The 25,730-nt window shown below is 33.8% G+C and overlaps 1 long non-coding RNA gene across 1 annotated transcript in view; it reads left to right on the forward strand.

The window, feature by feature from the left end:
• The first annotated feature begins 1,241 nt into the window (after positions 1 to 1,241).
• Positions 1,242 to 25,730, forward strand: part of LOC143255276 (uncharacterized) — a 48,106-nt gene continuing 23,617 nt past the window's right edge. The window contains exon 1 of the long non-coding RNA XR_013030501.1: positions 1,242 to 1,559. This is a non-coding gene — a long non-coding RNA (uncharacterized LOC143255276). The remainder of the gene's footprint in view (positions 1,560 to 25,730) is intronic.

The raw sequence follows: 25,730 nt of genomic DNA on the forward strand, positions 1-25,730 counted from the left end.
TCTCAATTAAAGAAAATGTCAAAGGTGGTTTCAGAAGTTCAGATCAGGTGACTACAGCTTCAGTGATGCACCACGTTCATGTCGTCCTGTTGAGTTTAATGATGACTTGCTGCTGACTGCACTTGATAAAGATTGTGCTGTAACAGTTGAAGAACTAGCACAGAAGCTTAATAAAACCAATTCAGTATTTCACCGTCATCTGCAACAGCTTCGAAAGGTGTCTAACCTTGAAAAATGGGTCTCCTATGATTTGACAGAAGCCATTCCTAGAATCAGAGTGGACATTTGCACTTCTCTGCATTCTCGTGAACGATACTTACCTTTTTTGAACAGGTTAGTGACTGGAGATGAAAAATGGATGTCTTATAAAAATGTTAAGCACTGCAGACAATGGCTCAGTGAAGGTAAATTGGCTAAAGCACAGCCAAAAATGGACCTCCATCCTAGGAAAGACTTGTTAAGAGTTTGGTGAGATATTGTTGGTGTGATCCACTTTGAGTTGCTGCCACTCAATGTAACGATTACATCAGACTTCTATTGTAAACAGTTAGAGCGCTTGAAATTTGCACTGAAAAAAAAGATGGCCTGCTTTGATCAATCGTAAAGATGTTGTGTTACACCAGGATAATGCACGGCCCCATAAAGCAAGGATCGCATGTGCAAAGATTGAAGAGCTAGACTGGGAGAAACTTCCACATCTTCCTTATTCTCCAGACCTTGTCCCATCTGATTATCATTTATTCCGACGTTTACAGAACTATCTTGATAGTCTTGAAAGAGCTTGGAACACGTGAAAATTTTAAAACTATCCTCTTACATTCTTTTCCTCCAAACTCCAAGAATTTTATAGAAGTGACTTTCAGAAGCTTGTGAATCGTTGGCAGGAAGTAATTAACAATAAAGGAACATACATTATTGATTAAATAACATTCACTATAAGCGTTTGAAATCCTTTCTCTTCTTCTGAACCTAAATTCGGACATTTTTTAAGGGATGACCTGATATATAGAGTCATAACGTGGTTAAAGTAAATGTTCAAATACTTAAATGTTAGGCAAAAGGTTGTGGCAAAACTTATAAAAGCGTGTTTGTGTGTTCCAACACTTTAAGATAACAATATTTACGTGAAAAAGTGTTTTACTTCACCTTCTGAATGTTGAGGATTTATCATATCACCGTGAACGGCATCAACTTCTTCATTTCTCTTTATTTATGTGTTGTTGCTAAAAGGACAAAAAATAGATGCTGATACCAATGTGTCCACATTAAAGACAAGTTGCTGGTTAGTAGTACAAGACTGAAAATTTGTTTCTTAGCAAAGTAATGGACTATACTGTTATTAAAAACGTTTAAGTATTTACACAGGCACGGAGAGAAGAAATCATGAAAGTGTTGATAAGTGTCTGCTTACTGATAGTAAAGGTTTGTCGTAAGTAAGAGCGGTAACCTTCAAGACTTAAGGGTTCGCCTATCAACTGATTTCGTTAATGGTAGTCCTTACAAGCTGAAGGTAGAAACTTAACCCAGAATGGAACATTAGATAAGCTTGTTTTCAAGAGGTAAGTAACTGAAGGACCTCTGTGCAGACGAATTACACATCGTAGAGTAAAGAGCAAAGTTCTTAGCAGTCATGAACGTGCGGTTGTCCTATAGACCAGCGTTTCACGGTCCTAAGAATTTCTATTCATACGCCCCCTAGTGGTACAGCGGTAAATCTGTAGACTTATAACTTTAAAAACAGAGTTTATATATCCGTTGTGGGCGCAACACAAATAGCCTATTGTGTAGCTTTGTGCTTAACTATTAACAAACAAATTTATTCAAATTTTGTTGTTGTTGATTCAATTTTATAGAAATATTATTTTATCTTTAAAATACAATGTAATACGTACAAATTATAACACTTGGAAAAGATATTGGCTGCTTTTTCTGTAAATTCATCTTCACAAAAACTATAATAAAGTTAACATCAAATTTCACTTTTAGAGAAACTATAATATGAGAAATTTTGTAAAGTACAACCATGGTTTATTTTAATAGCCACATTTGCTTTAAAAAACATCCGACTGTTTGAAATTCTTCTGATGTTATAAGATCTATGTAGCTCTATGTAACCATGAACTCTAACAGCTTGCCTAAGATTGCTGTTTTTTAATAGTAGAGGTTAGACATCATAAGAAAAAGTATATATGGCATTTAGCCAGTGTTGGTGTCCCTGATTCACCCTTGAACTCTTCTTTCTTTTTGTTTGTTATATTTCTGAGCCACTAGTATATATGTGTAATTGCATGCCCCTGAAGTGATTGCAACGCCTCCTATGTTTTAATTAGTACTGCTAAATGTACGTGTTAGTGACTTTAGTTTTCAAAAATTCTGTAAGTGACCCGTTCTTTCTCTCCTTCTTTACAGGAAGAAAACTGTGATGTTTTTTTTCTTTCTAAGTAGCATTTGAAGTTTTAAAATATGCACAGAGGTTTAAAATATATGTTTGGTATACAGTGTTGACTGCTTTAGTAATTCATAAGTCTTCATTTGTTTTAGTAAACTTTAAAAAGTAACAACACCTTCAAGTTTGAATATCAAACTTAGTATCGTGTGTATTAAAAGACAATAACAGGCAACTGAAGGTCAAGGGTTAAACCATGACTTAATGCTCATTTAAAGTCAGGTGGAATAGCATGATTATATATAAGGGAAGTGAGTATATATGCTGGTATATGTACCTGAATATATATCTGTAAACAAGGAAGTTATTTACTTAAAAATAATGTATATGTTTATTGAAGCACGTGGTTATATGTAACTCAACATAAAAACAAAATTATTTATAGATTTAAAGAGACGTACTTCCATTGAGGCATATGGCTACGCTTAACTTTATACATAAAAAAACACAAACCATTTATTAATTTGAGAAGAACGTACATGTTCATTAAGAAATGTAGTGACTTTAATTATATATTAGAATCAACGAAAGATATACAATAGGTAGGGTTCATATGCACATGGATATTTTTTGCTTTATATAATAATAAACAGTGCCATTTCTGTCTGGCTACGTAGGCTACGATTTTATTAGATGGTATACGTTGTAAGAAAGACTGACTACCTGCTTTAAAACACAGATATATTTCGAACAAATAGTTTTTTTTCGTATAAGGAACCATTAATACATTATAGAAATAATAACGAATCTAAGCACAGAGATTTTTTAGTTGTACGATTCATAAAGAAATGGAATTTTCCAAATATTTTATCTTGCACGTAATTAATGTTAAGTATGCGTTGTTTTAAAGATAAAACAGAGTTAACAATGTAAGGATTAAATTTCATAAAGCGTGTAGATTTCAAAAGAACGCACTTATTCCGTCACGTCAAAATATTTGGAATCTTATTGTTTTAAAACTACTTTAACAACAGTGTTATTTGAAAGACAAAGCTTCTAATATTTGTTGTTTCGTTTCGTTGTTTTAGATATTTCTGACTTGTTATGTTTCGTTACGGTTCAAAAATGATGAAAACGAATAAAAAAACACGAACAACTGAATTAGAGGATGGTATTAAGATAAAGAGCTTTATAAATCACAGTTTAGTTCTAAAAAACCAATAATTACCTAAAATTAATTTAGAAAATATACATTTAATTGCACGACCAGTTTCGGTGTGGTTTGTTTTGAATTTCGCCCAAAGCTACACGAGAGCTATCTGCGTTAGCCGTACCTAATTTTACAGTGAAAGTATAGGGAGAAGGCAGCTAGTCTTCACCACCCACCGCCAACTCTTGGACTACTCTTTTACCAACGAATAGTGAGATTGACCGTCACATTATAACGTGCTAATGACTGAAAGGGCGAGCAAGTTTGGTGTGACTAGTTACGGCGTGGGGCCTGGCATGGCCTAGCGCGTTAAGGCGTGCGCTTCGTAATCTGAGGGTCGCGGGTTCGCGCCCGAGTCGCGCCAAACATGCTCGCCCTCCCAGCCGTGGGGGCGTTATAATGTGACGGTCAATCCCACTTTTCGTTGGTAAAAGAGTAGCCCAAGAGTTGGCGGTGGGTGGTGATGACTAGCTGCCTTCCCTCTAGTCTTACACTGCTAAATTAGGGACGGCTAGCACAGATAGCCCTCGAGTAGCTTTGTGCGAAATTCCAAAACAAACAAACAAACAAGTTACGGCGTGCCACGCACATTATTTTCAAGGGTATACTTAATGTACCTAGTGCGTCAAAACTAGTTCGTTAATTAACTTTATAATTTGTGAACTGCTTTTAGTTCATGTTTTTTATTTAATTTGTGTGTAAAAATCTGTTTACTTTAATATGATTTGTAGGTAGGCCGAAGTACTTCATAACGTGATTTTGAATTCGTGAAATTAATCTAGATCTGGCGCTGTAGCAATTAGTTACTGCAAATTAGGATTTGAGTAAACAGTTACAATAGGTGAAACAAATTATTGTAATACATGCTCGAAGGTTATCTGTCATCAAATGTTATTTTTACACGTCTCTGATTTTAAATCTGAAATTGACAAACTAAGAGGAAAGGTGAGGAAAACTATCTGCAGTTAATATGATTTTTTTATTACAAAATGTAGACGTATTAGTTCCTACTGCCTCGCCAGATTTCGTTTTTTAAATCGTGATGTAAAATATAGTTATTAATATTAAAGAAAGTTTTATGTTTTGAATTAGTATGACACGATATTATTAGAAATAATGCATGTAAAGGTTTCTTAAAAACACTAACCTTATGTCTGAAAATAATTAATACTCTACGCCATAAAGATCACAAAGATGAAAGATATTCCTGTTTTCTTAGTTTTGTGCAAGAATGTATATCGTAATATTTGTTTATATTGGAGCTTTACCGTTTTTAACTTGCTGGTGTATTGTAACTTAGCCAGCTTATATTGTGAGAGTTTACACAGTAAATGTGAATGTCGTAAATATAACATATTATTTTTATTTCAGCTTATACTTGCATACCAAACCCAGACTTGTAATGAAAAATAACCTAGCTAAATACATTATTTCTTGTGGACTAATATGTAGTATTTTTCGAAGTTTAAGAAGCTAGTTGGTTTTCCATGAAAATTATTATTATTATTTTGTCAAAGGCAGATGTCCTTAAGTTCGATAGCATTGTGTGAGAAATTAATGTCTAATATGTTTCATGAATATCACTGCTTATTGATTGGTTCAATGATATCAATATTGAGGTACTGCGATCAAATCTATTTGAGTTTATTTCTTACAAGCATCCAGAGATACTTTGTGCTAATCAAAAACGTACAAACATTTTTAGACTTTCATACACTCTTAACAGAATTCAAAGTATGTGTAAAATATGCATTTGTGAAGTACGCATTTATATGCTTCAAAAAAGTTATTTCAGCTCTTGATTTTGTATACTACACTGAAATACCGCAGATATGTATGCATTACTCTACAGTAGTGGATATATCTTACTTAAGATGACGTTCACTGAACAATGGGTGATTGTTTTTGTTAACTTCAGACAATAGTTACTGTTCTTTGTTAACTAAATAAAGACACGCTACTCTCTACCAATCTCACTTTTTTGACATTTTCTTTTGAACAGGATTTAACAGAGTAAAACATTCCAGTCATTTATAATTTATCCTGTTTTACACAAAGCCTAGGGTCACGTGATTTAATTTCCAGAAATTAAGATATTGGTATGCTGTGGTTTTTGTTCAGTCACAGACTGTTTTGCGGAACTTGTTTAAGTTTTTCCTTACAACGTTTAGTAGAAGGTTGACTTTCCGTTTTTATTTATTTGTGCAAGGTATAAAAACCTAAATTATGTAACATGTTCTGTTTTTTTAATTGTATTAATATATTTTAAAATTGGTATGAATAATTAAATCGTTGTGTTTGAATGACATAAGTCCTTTACCTTTTCATTAATAGTATATTATTATTTTATATCACACACAATAGGTCATTTTTATGAAATTAATGTGAGTGCCCGAAAATTACGATTTCTTCTAACTAGATGATGGCTTAGGAGAATGCTAAAACAAAATTCGTCAATGTTTTCATTTAGTGGTTAATAATAGCTTTTAAAACATTTTGATGCACAGCTGTAACTGGCTTAGTATTGTCTCCTATTATATGATATTATCAGCGATTAATAATCATTTCTGTGTTTTTAAGTTTTTACAAATTCTATCTATCCGGAAGAATTGTTTGTTTTTGAATTTCGCACCAAGCTACTCGAGGGCTATCTGTGCTAGCCGTCCCTAATTTAGCAGTGTAAGACTAGAGGGAAGGCAGCTAGTCATCACCACCCACCGCCAACTCTTGGGCTACTCTTTTACCAACGAATAGTGGAATTAACCGTCACATTATAACGCCCCCACGGCTGGGAGGGCGAGCATGTTTGGCGCGATGCGGATGCGAACCCGCGACCCTCAGATTACGAATCACACGCCTTAACACGCTTGGCCATGCCAGGCCCCTATCTGGAAGAACTATTTAGTTTTCAGAAAAGGTTCGAGAACCTAACCCAACTGGAGTGTTCAGGAATTGATTATTCCTCTTCACCTCGCACGCGGAGAAGATATTCCAGACTACTGTAGAAAAACAACAACAAAAAAACCCGCAGTTAATGCATAGTAAGAAGAGTAAACGGATGGCAAAATGAGAAGAACAGCCTATGTAGAGAAAGACGAAGACAAACTACCAATCACTAAGGTTTGTATTTTGTGTTTTGTGAGTCTTATAGGCGATTTTAACCACTACATTGCTCCCTGTTGATGGACCTTCACCAAATTTGGCATGAGTGTTTGTTAGATCCATTCGGAGATTCTTGCAAATTTGCGGTTTCACATTTAATGTGTGGCAGTTATCTTGGGCGTATGTTTTGTCTTTTACAGAAACGTATAAAGGAAGTAGCTTTTCATGTCCTAAGATAACCTTCGTTAATAATGAATTTGCATAACTTCTCTTCAGAAGAGGAGTACTTCAGCTAATTTTGAATAACTTTTAGATAGCTGTTCAACAGACGTAATACAGTTTGAAACTTGATCTCGTATATTTTGAATAAGAGTGTCCCTTGAAATATGTTTGTTATTAATTTAAATAAATCATCAGTATTTTATTTGAATTGTGCGCAAATGTTTGTGCTGTATTATTTGCTGGCTATATTTCATTTTCATTTTGTTTGAGTAAACTAAGTGAATATACACCGTGTTGATTCATTATATAAACTGCTAGTTGAAATGCTGTGTTGAATTACTATACGAAATGCTAGTTAAAATATTTAAAAGAAACATTTTAACTATTTAGTTGGATATGGTCTTTTGAACCTATCGGCACTTAGGATAAGCCCACTTTTCCACCCACTACAATAGTCCACGTAATTACAAATTTGCTTGAGGATACTTTTTACAGGAACTAATTATTCTGTTTGATCTTCACAGAGAAAATTGAATTTTTAACAACAACAAAAATTATTTGATTGAAACTTTTGAAACAGCTAAGTTATAGAATTAATTGCCATTACATATACTCTGATAAAGAATGGTGTATATACATGCCTCTAATAAAGCTAAATCCTACACTTGGTGTTCTAGAACTTCGAAAGTTAGAGCAAGATGTTTCAATTGCAAGCTCAGACCATGATGACCACTGCCAAAAACATCACGAAACCAATCGCAAAATATAAACTGACTTTTATAAATCTGTAAATTATTATTACTATGGATCTTCGATACATAGAAAGGTTTCCTTGGAGGGAAAGTTGTGGACGAACCAGTTGAAAATCAACCCTCACACTTCCGAAAAGATTGGTGTCGGGTGGGAGTTAGAAGTACCCGGAGCTGGTCGAAATAACTGCTACTCTGTAGCATGAATAAACAGTGAGCCGGAAGGAATCCGTTGCAATTTGCTGTAAACAAGTAGAGAAGAAAAAAAGGTGGGTTTTAAATTTGTGTGTAATTACCGTGACGAGAGATCTACGAGGCTCTGCACGTGAAGTTACCTCCCTTGGGCTCGGAATGACCTTCAGGAGACTCCGGAACGTCGTCATGTAAATGAAAGGACGTGAATGGTGGGCACCCCTTACCTCGACCTTCAGCCTTTTCGCTGAAGGATATCCTTGTTCCAGTGATTCTGTCGTAGTGGTGCATGAATGCATTTTCTAACAGTCACGTATCAGTTTATTGATATCAAGTACTTTTTTTTTGCTCTACTACTTAACACGTGTCACGAATACTAATTATATTGATTATTAAAAAAACTAAATTAAATATAAACTCAAAACAAAAGTTATTTAAAAACAGCATGTAAATCAATCGAGACAGTCCTCCATAAAAATCAATACATCCTAAATCAATGATTAAAGACACTAAAACGTACGATGCCTCATTGGGTATCCTTACTGCTAATGATATTTTTGGTCCTGTTCACAGTAAACATCAAATGAAGTTCGGTTAACTTAAGATAATTAAGTTAGTTTTAAACCCGCCAGTAAAGATTGAATGAAAAATAATCTTCAGAAAACTTGTTTTTACGTTATAAGTAACAAGAGGTAATGAAACATACTAAAACCAAAATAGAATATGTCACTACACAAGAAGAACGTAAAACACACCAATATATGTTGACGCTTAGTCACAATAAATTATAAATTAAGAACGAAGGCGTGGCCTATTGATTAAAGAGAGATTGGACTCTGAATTTGAAGATTCACGTTCTCGCGCCGTTGTCGCAAAACATCACTCCATAGGTCAAACTGATCAGATAGAAGTAGCCCAAGGATTGGCGGTGGATGTTTTTCACTAGCTACCTTTAGTTCGAAATTAGGGAAGGTTATGGAAGAGATAGCACACAAATATTATGTTCAAAGCCTTCCTGTATTCATAGTGGTGACCTTCCAGCGACACAGAGTTGCAACAAAAATCACTAAAATTCATAAAAAAATACCATCCGCCGATCTAGATTTTCATTTATCCTTTAGCATTCTGATATAATAATGAGAGTATCCGAGGGAACATAACATACGTTAATTTTCTTTATCCTTGAGCTCTCATAGATATAATTAGGAGATCCATTGTGATCTAGTCACTCTAGTAGTTAACAGGGCAGACTGTGGATCAGTAGGTCCAAGACTGGAACCCCTGATATATATCTGAATGCAATTTGCAATTTTAGATTTGGGAATGTCATGTAAGTGACAGACAGTTCCGCTATTTAGTTAAGACAGCTGTTTAGGCAGTGGGTGTTGATCAGTAGTTGTTATACATCTGGTCAGAAGTTCTAAATTAGAGACAACTATGACTGAGTTTTAAGTTTAGCCCGTGTATAGCATAAGGTGATTTTGATATTGTATGTATTGTACATTATAACAACACTAGCCTGAGTCAAAACGTTTTACTTTGCCTCTTGTATATACACTGCTGGCCAAAATAATAAGATCATTGAACATAAAGAAAAATATGCAATTTGTGTTATTAGATTCAACCACTTATTTGAGTAGAGCTTCGAAAGATGAAAATAAGAAGAGGGAAAATAAAAATAAAAACTTTTTAGCATTTAATAGGGAAAATGTGAACACTATGAAATTAGCCTAAATACTAGCTAGTCAAAAGTTTAAGACCAAACCAAAAACAAGTTCTAAACAGGGTAGGAAATGCCCAACAAGAGGTCTCAGTTGTGAGTTGCACAGCCGTAATTGCAAATAACTTCAAACATTCGCTTTGGCATGGTCGATAAGAGCGTTTGCAGAAGGCTGGCTGGAATGTTATTCCAAGTGGTGACGATGGCATCACGAAGATCATGCACTGTTTGGAATTGACGTTCATTTCTATAAACGTTCCTTTCCATCCTCTTCCAAACATTTTCAATAGGGTTCAGTTCGGGCGAACACGCTGGATGGTCCAAATGAATAACGTTATTCGACATGAAAAGTCCTTTGTCCTGCGGGCATTGTGGATTTCAGCATTGTTCTGCTGAAAGATCCAGTCATTTCCACAAAAGCGAGGACCTTCAACCAATAAGGATGCTCTCTCCAACATGCTGCTGTTTGACGCTCCTATATAACCTGAAGCTCCATTGTTCCGTGGAAGGAGAAAACATCCCAGACCATGATGGAACCTCCTCCACTGTGTCATGTAGAAAATGTCTCCGGTGGGATATCCTTACCGTGCCAGTAACGTTGGAAGCCATCTGGACCATCCAGGTTAAATTTTTTTTCATCAGAAAAAAAAACTTCGTCCACTTTTTACGTCCCATGTTTGGTGCTTCTCAGCAAAGTTTAACCGAGATGTTTCGTGGTGTGAAAGGAGGCGTGGCCTTTGAAGACATTTACAGTTTTTAAAGCCTTTCTCTCGTAGATGCCGTCTTATTGTTCGTGAGCTGCATTCTGCGTCCGTAAGGGCCTTAATCTGGTTCGACGATAGGCTGGTGTCTTGCCGGACAACCTGTCGAATTCTCCTGCTCAACGCCGGCGAAATTTTCTTAAGCCGACCACTTGAAATTCTTGTTCCGTATCCCTCAGGGTCTTTTAAGAAATTTGCAAGAGCAATTTTACTACCCCCAATCTCACCAGCGATGGCACGTTGAGAGAGACCTTGCTTTTGCAGCTCGACAATTCTGCCACGTTCAGACTCTGTCAACTTTTTAGCCTTTGTCATGTTTTTACCCAATGTAACACAGGAGATGTCAGACGGAGATGTTAACAACGTTAATGCTTGAACACAAATGACTAAATTTCGTTACGTGTTTACCGATTAACGCTTCGTTTCAGTATGGTCTTAAACGTTTGACCAGTTAGTATTTAGGCTAATTTCATAGTGTTCACATTTTTCCTATTAAATGCTATAAAGTTTTTTATTTTTTTTCCCTTTCCTTATTTTCATCTTTCGAAGCTCTATTCAAATAAGTGGTTGAGTCTAACAACGCAAAATGCATATTTTTTCTTTTTATTCATTGGCCTTAAGATTTTGGCCAGCAGTGTATACTGAGACCATTCGTCTCGTTTTCAGAACAGCTCCGTTTCCTATGGTTTTATTCCGGAAAATTCGAGATTTTATGTGGGATACTTAATTATCACGTTATTTTTTCATGTTTAACCCCTATAATAGTCATATTTTAAACTTTGAAAAACATTTACAATATTTACACAATAAAATCACTTCCAGTTTTAATGTACTATTCTTTAATCCTTTTCCTAATAACGACTTCACTGACTTTACACGTTGTAGTTTAGAAAAACATTCCACTGTTTTCATTGAAAATTATCAAATTGCGCATGCGCGAAAGTAGAATGAACACTGTACCACATTTGTTCCTTTCACGTATCAGTTAATAATACCAGATGCATTTTTGCATTAAAAGGATTATATTCAAAACTTTAGCGACAGTAATTCTCTGACAAAGGTTAATTGATTTTGTTTAGCTCTGTAAATGGATATTTATTTTAAACAGGGAAAAATAGACAACTGTAACATTTTGATTGTTCTTCCTTTCTTTGTTCACCTTTCTTCATTTCACGGAATCTAGAAGGTCAAAGTAAACGCTTGGCTAACTTTATCTGTCTCTAATAAATAATATTTACTTCATTTGAGAACGATTGCGAACGGTGAATAAATTTTACAGTAATTCTCTTTTAGATGTAGGCCAGTAGCAATGTGTATATCTTAATCAGAAACTGATAGATGCGTTCGTAATTGAAATGTTAAACACCAAAATTATATTTCATCCATTTCCTTATTTTCAAGTTCCAAAAGTATCGTCCATGATATCTACCATAGTTGCACAAGTAACTAAGCTATCTAATACTACAATTCCTCTCATAGTCTCTAGTTCCACACGTAACTCTGTAAGTAGTTTCTCATCGCACACGTAACTATACAATACTTCAATTTCTCTCAATACGTAACCCTTCAATACGTCAAACCCATCTAAATGGTATTTAGTTCTGCACAATGCTTGAACTCTTCTCATGGTTTGCAGTTCTGCATGAACATAGTGAATATTACCAGGAATCCAAAAGTATAGCGACACAAAACTTATAAACTGTGCAAATACTAACTAAAGTTTAGCTAAACAACTAGCAAATGATTTGCTTTGTTCTAAGCATTTCCCTTTTAATAAGCTAATGTACTTCAGATTGCTAATGGTGAATTATAATATCTTTTAATTCTTATTGTCATCGCTGTGAAACGCCCAAATCATCATCATAATAAAATGAAAAGCCTATTCAAACACAATAGTTTGTTAAACGTAAACCTTTAGTAGTAAAGGAAGCTGAAATATAATGTTGTAATTAAAGTTATTAGTTATTCGTAAAGTAAGTTAAGTGTAAGAACATTTAATTTGAAGGTATTATATTTTAAACCCAAATGATATTTTGTTTTAGATTGATGCGCAAAGCTACGCTAGGGCGATGCATGGTCATCTCATAATATAAACAGTCGAGATGAGTGTTTCTCAACTGAAATGACTGGTTCACCCAGGAGTTAATGAGATTAGAATCAGGGTGAATGTGTATTATCGATTATAAAACAAATTAAATTAATTAGTTTTTAATAATTTATTCTAGTTGTAGCTTGATAAATACATTTATTTTTTGTTGTCTATTTTATGTTATATTCAATTTTGTTCTAGTCTAACGTATGGTTAAGTCTTAATAAAGAATTTTTCATTTTAATTTAGTTTTTTTTTTTCGAACTACGATGACTGAGGTGTTGTGAAAAACTTACAGGGGTGAGTGATGTTGGAAAAGGTTGAGAAGCACTGGTTTAGAAGCAAAGCACCTAATCATCAGCATTCGCTGACAGCCCCTGCCTGATCAGATAGTGGGATTTCACTATCGGTTTTCAAGTGTAACTCACAACTCCACAGTGTACAGCGTGTGTTTGCAGTAACTGGTCGGAAGCCATCAATCTCTGGATTCACAATACAGGCACGCTAACCACTAGGCCACGTTAGTAATCCGCTGAAAGTCTCACTATTTTATTTCGATCTAACGTTATACACATGAACTTACACTAATAAAACATACAAGGCCTACACATTTTTTTGACACTTGTTTTGGAACCTCAAATTTTCTCGCGTAATTAAACTGACAATATGGACACTGATTGTTTTGAATGAAGTGGGAAAGTGTTTATGATTTCACGTTCACCTCACATGTGCCTTTCCATCTGAAATCCTTCACACAAGACGTATATCTATTTGCGTTCGCGGAATTTTCGTCCGACAGTGATTTAAATTGTCATGGGTAATAATTGTTTTCATACTCTGTAAGTTAACTAAGGCAAACACACACACACATATAAATAAAACAATGATATTGTTATTTCAAGGCAAAACAATGTCATAGCACCTTTGTTAATTTTAGTGAAAAAGAGATTTTAGTGTAAATGACGCAGAAGGTCTTAAAATCACAATTTTGTGATATAGTTTATGAAACTCAGTGTGAAATTATGTAAATGAAACACGAAATTATTGTACTTTAAACGGTCGTAGTTTTACAAAGTAAATCAGGAAGAATTTTCATGAACATAAAATTACGGTTGTTGCTATATATATTAAAAACTATAAGATGTGTCAATCGAATAATAACAAAAAGATAGGACAATACGATAAATCTTCAGATATTCAACTTTTCAGTCAATTTCTTACAACAAGTTTGACATTAAGAGTACTGAAATGCCGTATTTTTTGGAAAGGATTTTTTCTAATAATTGCATGAGAAAAAACACACTATTTATAAAAGTTTTTATTTTTCATTTAAGTGAATTTTTTCTTTATTTTTAATTTTTGAAAAATAATTAAACAAAATTTTGATAGTCTTGTTGCGTTTTGTATGCTTGTGGCATGTCTGTACCTTTAGTTGTTTTGAACAAATGTGTTGTTGAGAATGGTCAATAATGAGGGTTGTTGTAAAATTTGAGATGAATTCAGATCCTCCGAAAACTGAAGATATGTACACAAAATGGTATTCGATTTACGGCTGCAGATAAGTGTCTTTGTTAACCAAACACTCGAAGTGACAGAGAACAATCTGTAGTGTGTGATCCTCTGTATTTACCAATAGATCTCTCAGACAACACAGTACACATTCTGTAACTCACTCTCCGGAGCTGTCCTTAGGCACAATATGATGGTTCATGCTCAGAACATGTCTCAGGTTATTAAAATGGTGAAATGTTTTCGTCATGCGTCACGTGCTCAATAGGACACAAGAAGATAGTATTAAAACAATGAAAGCAAATTTTAAAATTATACTGTTTGTTTAAAGCACAAATATTTTAAACTGCTTATTATTTAAATAATGCATGATGAATGTCGGTTTTAGCTATTCGTTTTAGCAGGATAGGAAGCATACAAGGCATTATAAAATAAAAGGTTAATAGTGCAGTTAGCAAAATAATAAATTAAAAAGATATGCAATTTTCTAACTTATTTTGATGTCAGTGATTTCAATTTGGTACCCAGTTGTAGTTCCTCTTTCTTTTAACTGCTTAATTTAATTAAAGAAAGTTCAGTTGCGTACTTTTTTAAGCTCATATATGCATATTCAGTTTGATGCTAATGCAGGTAATTTCATATAATTAGTGCTGTATGTACTTTCTTTATTTAAAAATAGGCTCAAAAACAGATATTTTAATATGAACTATTTACCATGATGCTAACGTCACACTATAAAACTTAGTATTACAATACTGTCAATAACAGTCAAAACTATGCATTTAATTGGAAGTGATTCTAATCAACAAATCATTGCTTTATATATTAAATTGTATGAGATTCACACACGAAACAAATGTTTCAACTACTGAAAACAATATATATGTGTATATACAGTTAATATGTTATAAAATCCTTAATATTATTACTTAAATCGCTCTGGAATATAATTTTTAAATCATTTACTTTTCTCCGAAATAGTCTTTTTATTTTTATAATGATCGGTGTGACGTGCCTCCAAGCTAGTAGAATTGTTTGTTTTTTGAATTTCGCGCAAAGCTACTCGAGGGCTATCTGTGCTAGCCGTCCATAATTTAGCAGTGTAAGACTAAAGGGAAGGCAGCTGGTAATCACCACCCACTGCCAACTCTTGGGTTGTTCTTTTACCAACGTATAGTGGGATTGACGGTTGCATTATAATGCTCCCACGCCTGAAAGGGCAAGCATGTTTGGTGTAACGGGGTTTCGAACCCGCGATCCTCATATTACCTGTCGAGTGCCTTAACCACCTGGTCATGCCGGGATCTCTATAAAAATAGCACGTTTCAAGTTATAATAATTAAGAATTCGATAAGTTCCATAAATTATTTTAATGAGACATAAAAACAAATATAAAGCATATGTTATACATACACGTGACTCGTGTACTTCTGTTGACTTTATGCGTTAATTAATAGTACCTAGAAATCTGTCAACTGTAGGAAACTTTAAATTGAATAACGAAAGTTGGAGAGCTTGGCAAATTTAAATGCTTAAAGTAAAAAAGTTGCAGTTAACTGGCCAGACTTATACTCGGATATTTTGCTTCCAACTCATTCATCCAATCTATACTTTAACTGGTATAAAGTCGTGCCCTTACTTCTTTTGTTATATTTTACTTACCACATACTCTTGCATATAGTTTACGGTGAGATTAAAAGAGAAGCAAACCCCTCAACTTTGCAGCTGTAAAATAAAAATAGATATCTACAGAGTGAAATTTAAATAATTAAGTATTTCAAATGATAAAATAATAGTAGGATTACAACTGTTAAGCCCTACCACAATAGAATAAAACATAATTAGCTTATTTGAGGAATTAATGTACAAGACAAATCTCACTGTTTTGATATTAAGAAGCGCGACACGTGAAATTGCTTGGTATAGATTAGTCATTTTAAAATCTGCAGCAAAGGAAATGTTCTTTTGAGAACTTTAATGGATTTCAACTGTCTGTTGAATAAAAAAGGAAGGTGGAAGTTTCGACTGACTTCCACACCGAAGGCTTAGTATAAAAGCCGAAATGTCGTTTCCTTCTCTTTCAACAGGCAGTTGCAGTCCATTAACTTTTTCAAACCTACTATGTTTATTTTGATTAAACTTCCATGAAACAAAAGAAATGTTTGTTTGCTTTTTTTAATTTCGCACAAAGCTACTTGCGCTCGCCGTCCATAATTTGAAAGTAATAGACTAGAGGTAAAACAACTAGTCAATACCATCCACCGCCAACACTTGGGTTACTCTAATCGAATTATAACATCCTCATGGATAAAATTGCAAATATTTTCGGTGATGGGTTCGAACCTGTGATCCACTTAACTACCACGCCATCTAGTAACAAAGAAAAGAAAAAGAACTTTAAGAAGTTCAGAAAATTTGAAATAAACGAGGTTTGTTTGACGAAAATTAACATCTCTAAATGAATCCTCAGCATTTATTTTCAATAATCTCCAAGTCATCTTTCAAAACCTAAAGAATCTAGTATTAAACAATATTTTCAGTTTGGTGTTTGTTACAGTGTGTCCCAAATATAGGAATCCTATCTTAACATTCACTTACCGAAGTTAACCATAAAATTTTACATTATAGTTTCTAAACGCGTGAAAAAAAATAATGGTACGTCAGACACAGAGCCGAATCAAGGATTTGCTATAAAATGAAGTTTAATTTTCAAAAATGATACACCATAGTGAGACATTTCAATAATAATGTTTGATCTTTATCTTATTTAGTGTTGACTCCACACTTATCAGTACTCAGTTTCATTTAACAGTTTATAAACTTAGATTAATTATCACTCCACTCTGTTTATCTCTTAGCAGCGACAAACACTTAATTATATTAACTTGGTTTGAGCATAAAGAAACTTGCATAAATTAATTTGAAGCAAAATTCACTAATTATAGAGAAAAAATTAAAGCGTTGAGTTTTTTAATGGGGTTTCTAATCACGTGGTTAAATATTCTGCAAGATAATAAGAATAAAATTCTGGGCAGCGCCGTAATGTCTGCGTCCTTCGTGTGACTTGCGACAAGCTTGCACATTGGTTGCTCTAAGCATGCGCAAAGCTAATGTCACTTGCGAATGGAGTTCTCTCATGATTTCTTCAGTGAAGCACTTGTCATTTGAACGTTGTAGCAGGAAAAAGTTCAAGGTCTATATCAATGCTTCTTATTATCCATGTTTTTAAATGCAAGGAGTGTCTGTCAATTAAGCCGCAGCAATAAAACTTAATAACACGTTTCATAAACGACAAGGCCCGTGTTTGTATTACTCCAAGTTTAAGATATACATTGAGTTGGCCTGCAGTATCGTCTTGATCAAGGTATCTCACAATGTTTCAAATCAATTTATTTATGCCTACCTAATTAGAATGCTAACTACATATTCTTACAGGAACATAGTGTATAAATATATTCCAAAATTAGTAAAAAATTAAGAAAGCATTCATTGAAATCATATACAAAAGAAAGAACAAAGTATACATTAAAAATCTGTCACCAAACTTTTAACAATATATGCATTAAAAATTTGTCCCACACAGCTAATAAAAAATACACTGCATGAAACATCTTCAAATGAGTTAACCATGCGAACACTAGAAACATCTTCAAAGAGTTATCAAAACGTTTATCAGAAACGTAACCCAAAACTTTATCCAAGCGAAAAGTACACCCTAAAACACCCTAAAAATAATTATTAAATCCTTCACCAGAAACTTGACTCAAAGTGTTAACCAAGCAAACACTTAAAACATTTTCAAAGAATTATCAGATCATTCACTAGAAATTGACTCAAAGCATTAACCAAGCAAACAATACAAACATTTTAAAAACAATTGTCAAATTACTCACCAGAAAGTTGCTATAATTATACTTGGTCAAAATAGTTAACCGAGTAAACTTTGGAAACATTTGCAAAAGCGTTACAGAAACATTCACCAGAAACTTGATCCAAAGCGTTAATCGACAGAGCACTAGAAATATCTTTAAAGGGGTTAAAAATCTATGTAACAAAAACATGCATCTTCAAAGAAGTTTACAAATCATGAAAAAGATACCTGTCTCAAAATCATCTTACACTGTACGCTAGAAACCTGTCCCCAAAAAAACTGGTGAAGTGTGCATTACTATCTTGTTACAAAAAACTGACAAGCACGCAGTATAAACCTGTAACAAAGAGTTATCAAAGCATATGGAAGAAACTTGTCCCATAAATTATTTTTATATTTTACCAGTTTTGACTAACTTATTTGTTTTTGTTGTTATTAAGCACAAAGCTACATAATGAGATACCTGTACTCTGCCCACCAGGTATAGAAACCCGATATTTAACATCACAAGCTTGCAGACTTACCGATGAGCCACTAGGGGCAATAGATTTTTGAAAATACTAATAAAATTAATTCATTGTGTCATGTTCATCATGTTACTATTGTTCCATACATTTGTAGCGAATATTGAAGCGCTCTTTGTTTCAAGTTGTGTAGTTTAAAACCTTCACTGGATGGAACGATATTTCTCGAACACATGTTTATGAGACTTTATGGTCACTCTATATAGATATGTTTGCTGTCCTTAGTTTTGAATTACTTGTTCGTTTTTTAAAGCTAAGCACAAGTCTAGTCAATGAGTGCTCTGCCTATCACAGGTATCGAAACCCGGTTTCTAGCGTTGTAAGTTTACAGACATACTGCTGTGTTACTGGGGGGATCAAAATTTTAAAGTGACAGACAAGAGAGGAAGATGCTGATCAACACCGTCCACTCTCAAAATAATATTGACATAAGAATAGTAGGATTTTACTGTCACTCTTATAACACACCCAGAGTCCCGCGTATTACACAGTAATCATGGAACTCGCTCGGCTTATCTGTACATGTATAACATAACAGAACTAGAATAAATTTATCTTAGATATTAGAGATGGATTTGAATGTCACATCAGAATCTAGTAAACGAAAATTTTGTAATTGCTTCTATCTAGCTCGCTAGTTATATATATGCGTTTATATTTTTTGTCTTATCTCTATACTATATGCTTATCTTGAGGTGAACTGCTATTAAACTCATTATTATAAAGCGTTATAAAAACTCTGTTGGTTTTCTAGAAATAGCAGAATAAATAAAATGTCTAAACGTCTTCATCCTATATTAGATACTTATAAACTAGGACATGTATTTCTTGTAATTGAAAACTGAAGTCCTTGAAGTTTGTTGTAAAGTGTAAATTCTAAGCTTAATGAACAACAAATATGTCTCATATATTTAATATCACCCTCTTTACAAACTTAAACTCTTTATTCTAACACACTAGTCATTTATTGTAATTATTAAAACTTGTTGTGTCTTAACATTTGTTTTGCAAAAGAAATAACTTAGTAAATATACGCTACAATCAATGCTAATTATGACTTAATAAACAAATCTAATTATTTCTTTTAAATTAGTATTATACATGTATTTAGAACTAACTTAATTTTCTGCCCACCAAGGTTATTGAACCCCGCTTTTAAGCTATAAGTCATTAATTTTGTTGCTGAGCCAATGGGAGACAAGAAAAAACACACTGAAATGATTGTTGACTCTACTTAGCCTTTTGTTGTCAAGCGCTCTTTCCAGCGAGGGTATCGAAACCCAATGTTTAGTGTTGTAATCACAGGAATCAGTAAAGGTGCAGTTATTACTTACTGTCACTAGTACTTAACGTAGTCCTAAAACAAATATTCTTCTGTAGAAGATTTTAAAGGTCATTATTCTACTTTACAATATTTTCATGTCGTTAAACCTCGTTACAATTACTTGCTTGTTTGAATTTCGCGAAAAGCTGCACGAGGATTATCTGCGATAGGCATCCTTAATTTAACAGAGTAAGACAGCTAGTCATCACCACTCATCGCTAACTCTTGGACTACTCATTTACTGACGAATAGTGGTATTGGTCATCACATTATAATGCCCTCACGGCTGAAAGAGCGAGCATGTTTGGTGTGACGGGGATTCAAAACCGAGATCCTCACTTTACGAGGGTTTACACTTTAACCCACCTGGACATGCCAGACCTATACGTAAGAAAAAAATATACTTAATAACAGATTCTTATTACCAAGATTTATTTTATTTTATTTTATTTAGCTGCAAGTAGTTTGCTGTGGCCTGAAGTTGGCAATAATTGAGTATCAAATACATATGAAAGTCAGTTTTCTTTTGGATACGACGATCTTTCGTCTGTGTTGTTTTGCAACAAAACTACAGTTTGATACTCTTTTCTTCAGCATGTACATAATACTTCAATATTCAGGAAAGCTGGTTTGAATTTTACCTTTACACATCGTTTCACGTTTCAGTTTATGCATATACTTAGCTTGACGTATATATTTCGAAGTTCTTGGCGAGGTTTAGAAATATTTAAGTTAGAGCCTAGTGTTTTTTATTGCTTTTGTGAAGATTTTCACTTACATCATTTATTATCTTAGAAAAAAAAATTTATGAAACGTTTTGCTATTAGTCTTTATTAATGGTGGTACTTGAAACTGATGTTTAGGTTTAAACTTTGTGATAAAATTGTCATCATAAACCTTAGGCCTATTGATTTAGAGTTCTTCATCTTCTTCCGCCATTTAAACCGGAATTTGTAGATTATATGACGGAATTAGAAAAATACGTACTAATACGCATGAAATACTGATGAAATTGTGTCATTTTCAATTTACCACAGAGCTACATAAATTAGTAGTTTGAATTAAAATTATATCCCTGTAAATGTATTTAAACTGTTCTCTATGTTTTGCATAATGAAAATGTTAGGTTTTAAAAACAAGCATTTCTTTCTATGAAACGTTTCTTACTTTGTTACAGTATCAATCAAATGAATGCTAAAATTTTTGAAAATGTTGTGTGATACAGTATTAACTAAAATTCTGAAAAACTGATCTAATTTCTTTTATAACACTAGAAATGACATGTAAACATTCCTGATAGAGTCATAATGTGGAAATAAACTGAAAAGTAAAAAGTTATAAATTAAAGTAAAAGTTTACTTGGTTTTCATAAACCTAAATGAAAGTTGGAAACTGGGAAATTTTTTTTTCGGTTAAAATCTAATTTTTATAAAAGCCAGTTGTTATTTTGTGTTTGTTTAACGCTTATATTATGAGTCACTTTCAATTCAAGTTGCAAAACTTCTATTCTTCTTCGTCGGGCTCGGCATAGCCAGGTGGGTTAAGGCGTGCGCCTCGTGCTCTGAGGGTGGCGGGTTCGCATCCCCGTCGCACCAAATACGCTCGCCTTTTCAGACGTGGGGACGTTATAATGTGACGGTCAATCCCACTATTTGTTGGTAAAAGAGTAGCCCAAGAGTTGGTGATGGGTGGTAACGACTAGCTGCCTTCCCTCTAGTCTTACACTGCTAAATTAAGGACGGCTAGCGCAGATAGCCCTGGAGTAGTTCTGAAATTCAGAAAAAACGAAACAATTATTCTTCCTAAGGTGTAGTTCGATTCCTCCCGGTGGGCTAGGCAGATAGCTCGATATGGCTTTGCTATAAGAAAAAAACACACAGTCCTAAAGTGTACTTGAAAATAAATTTTATTTTCTCAGAAATGTGATTGTTTTTCTTTCTTCTATAATAAAGGAAAAAAATGATGAATATAGCACGCTATAGGAAAGACGGTGAGACTCCGTTTTTTGTGCTGTTTTTTGTCAAAACTTCAATCTTGGGAATGTTAGAGTCAAACATTGAATGAGAAAGGTTATTGGAAACTTCTCCATCAATTGGTCAAGAGTCTACTAGAAACACTGTTATTTTATATTTATTGTTGACTTCTAATACAGAAATGGATGAGAGCGTGTAACTGCAGAACATTTAGGTGTAAGTGATCATTGTTTATCAGATTCGATGTTTCGCTGTAGATGGAGATAACAAACGATAATATTTTGGTTTTAAATTTCAAAAATTACATTTTGAAGAATCCAAAAAGAATTATTTCTTGTGATTTGGGTTGTTGAGTTATTTAAAACACCAATTACATGCAAAAAATTTTAAAGATAATATTCTAAATGCTTTAGATAAACATATTCCTTATAAAAAGAAAAGTTGGCTGCAAGTAAAAACCATCAGGTTGGCTCACAAAGGGTATAAGGGATAAAATTAGAGAAAAATATCACAAGTTTAATAAGTTCAATTGATTGATATAAGAGGAGATTTAGGAGATTATAGAAGATAAGAAATTTAGTCAAGGAGGAAATTAAAACATTCAAAAGGATGTCTGAAAACAAGAGGGCTGAAAATGTAAAGATTAGGGGTAAAGATTTCTTTAATTAGATTAAGGGTAGTTAATATGTTAAGATAATGGAACGACACTTGAGTGTTGATACAGGAAGACTTGTATGTAATGACTATGAGATGGTTGGATTATTAAATTCTACTTTTTCTTCAGTTTTTGCTGATGAAAATTTAAGCAGTATTCCTCACCTTGAACAGTTTATAATGGAAATAGGCTGTACAAGATAATTGCATTAATACTGAGGTGGTTAAGAGAAAATTAGGAACTTTAAAGAACAATAGGGTTCCCGGGCTAAATAATACTTCTCCAAAAGCTTAGAAGGGTGTATCAGCCACCTGCTTCTGTTGAATAGTGGGTAGGTATCAGAAGATTGGAAGTTAGCTAATGCTATTCCTCTTTCTGAAGGAAATAATAAAATTGTCCCAGTAATTATAAGTCTATTAATCTTACACCAGTTGTAAAAAAAGTTTTGGAAAATCTACTAAAATATGTTTTATAAAGGCATTTAACAAAGGTTAAAAATTTACTGAATGGTGAACATGGTTTCAGTGAGAGGAAATATTGCCTGATAAATCTTTTGACATTCTTTGAAATGGTCACTGCTTATGCAGATGAGAGTAAGAATGTATATTTGGTGTATTTGGATCTTCAGAAAGCATTTGACAATGTGACACATAAAAGTCTTGTAAAAAGACATTACTTCTACAGCTATAAAAGTCTTGTAAAAAAGCACTACTTCTACAGCTATAGGTATGTTTTTGGATAAGTTAGATGAATTGACAGAAGAGTGGCTGGATGGAAGAAAGCATAGAGTGTTATAAACGGAGTTTAATCAAACTGGATTAGTGTCACAGATTAAGTACCTCAGGCTTTAGGACCTTTCCTTCACCAGATTTACATCAATGACATAGATAAAGGAATAGTCAATAAGTTACTTGAAGTTACCGATGATATTGAGGTCTTGGGTGTTGCTAGCTGTGACGAGGATGTCCTTGCTTTGTTAAAGGATTTGAATAATTACTGAATTGGGTAAATAAGGCATGTGCTTTTCTTATAATAAATGCAAGATAATGCAAATGAGTTCTCTTAACTTTAAAAATAAGTATAATTTCAAAGTGAATAACCTTAACAGTGTCATGAAAAAAAATGATCTTGTTGTAATGGTTGATCAGTCTCTTAAGCCGTCCAAGCAGTGTGCTATTATTACTAGTGGTAAGGTAAATAGGAATGTATGTTGTATCTAGATAAATATTGAATAAAAGTCTAAAGATATTATAATAATTGTATAGGTCACTGGTTATATCACATTTGTAGTACTCTGTTCAGTTTTGGGCTTCTTACCTTAAAGGGACATTGAATTGTTGAAATGAGTTCGAAGGAGGATTACTAGAGTGCTGTATTAAATGAAAAGGTTGTCATACGAGTTGAAGTTAAAATCTCCGAAATTATTTTCTCTTGAAAAAAGATGAGTTAGAAGTGATTGAGGTGTTTAAGATATCTGAGGAAATTTATAGTGTTCATGCATCACACTTGTCGTCCTTAATGGCAAGAATAGTAAGACTAAATATAAATTTTAGCAAGGTAAAATTCGTCTTTAATTAAGACAGTTTTATTTTTCTAAAAGGGTGATTGGTTTTTGGAATGGGTTGCTTTCGGATGTTGTGAAAGCAGTAAATTCAAGTGAGTTTAATAGAAAACTTGATAACAATATGAAAGACAATGCATGATTTTAAGGTTTCTAGAAATGTATTTATTAATAGTTCTAGTTTAGTTTAGAAGGTGGGACAGCCGAAATGGATTAACGGTCCGGCCAGGGCTAGTTTTTAGTATATATGTAAAAATCACGTTACCGACAACAAGAATGCTAGCTTTACTTATATTTAAATATGCTGTATTTATTCTGCTAATGGTGTGATAGAAGTGATATATTTGTTTTTATGGTCCAGGAATACGCTTATCTTCGTGTCTCTCGAGCTACGTATTTAACGTCATCTTGTATACCACACTATTAAAATTTCTTAGTGTAATTAGTAAGTAAAACAACTCCAGGGTTTACGGATTTCTCACAGATTCTTTTAATGTATAATATGGAACATATAAGCAGTTTTGCAACAACTGAGAACAAGGAGAAAACGATTGTTTCAGGATTCGTCTGCTAGGGTGTTTCATCTTTTCTTCACTTTACTGTCTTTAAGCTGTATATATATAAATATATCATACGTGTGCCAAGGTTAGCACGACTTCGTTTTCCTTTCCTTCATATCTGCTGAATTTGAAATGTTCTGTAAGCATCTCGTGTGCACCAAAGAAGATTAACAGAAACTAGTAAAACGGAAAATACTTTTATTGCTTGTATTTAGGTTTGTTTTTCTTGGAATTTCACGCAAAGCTACACACAAGGGCTACCCGCTAGTCTTTCTTGATTTAGTAGTGTAAGACAAAATGGAAGGTAGCTAATTATCACCATCCACCGACACCTTTTGGGCTATTCTTTTATCAACGAATAGTGGGATTGACCGTAACTTACAACGCCCCTATGGCTGAAAGGGCGGGTATGTTTGGTGTGACGGGGATTCGAACCCGCTACATTTAAATTACGATTCGAGTGCTTTAACCACCTGGCCATGCCGGGTTCTTGACTTTAGGTAATTTAACAGTATTTGTATGTGTGTGCGAGAGAAAGTATATTTTGTGTTACGTACATCCATGCGAGTGACTTGTAACTTGTATCTTGATTTTCTAATTAAGTCTACCGAGAAATCCGTGAATGAAAGTTTTGCATAATTCCAGTATAAGTTGATATAACACCAATTGTCCAACATAAATTATTATTACTTTTTAACAAGTAGCTGATTTTTAAGTTTGCTTAGGTGAGACTGTTAACTATGATACACTGTTGAAAACTCAATATAATTACAGGGAAATAATAATTTTGGTACTTTGGTAGACTTTAGCGTCAAAACGTAAAAAACATGAAAATAAACAAGTTTCTCTCTTAGGATTTCACTTAAGCATTTCAGATAGCGTAGAGATCCATGTTTATATACGGTTTTGTCTCGTTTTTGCGACTACTAGTTCGGTCTATGTTCTCGTGAATCGCAAACAAGTTACATTTTAAAAGGTAGATCGGCAAATACTCTGAACTGTAAACGTGGCTTTAGGTACGCACAGGCTAGATTTACATAAAGAAACAACAAATTAGAAAGCAAAGCTGGAAATTGTAGGGGGAGTGGACTAAATAAAGAGGAGGTTGCAGATCGACGTCCTCCTTTATGGACGTTAAGAATTTGCGACTGACACCAAAGAGTAATGATCCTGTCAACTGGCTTTTGAGATTTAAATATTTAGTATGTGGATTTTCATCGAGATAACTGCCGGTAGTGAAATTTCATGGAAAAGGCTTCAAGCTCGCTTAAAATCAAGCTACACTAAGCTTCAACTAATTTAGCAATCCTTTCCATCAACAT

Source organism: Tachypleus tridentatus, chromosome 1, assembly GCF_004210375.1.
Source record: "Tachypleus tridentatus isolate NWPU-2018 chromosome 1, ASM421037v1, whole genome shotgun sequence".
Taxonomy (NCBI): Eukaryota; Metazoa; Arthropoda; class Merostomata; order Xiphosura; family Limulidae; genus Tachypleus; species Tachypleus tridentatus.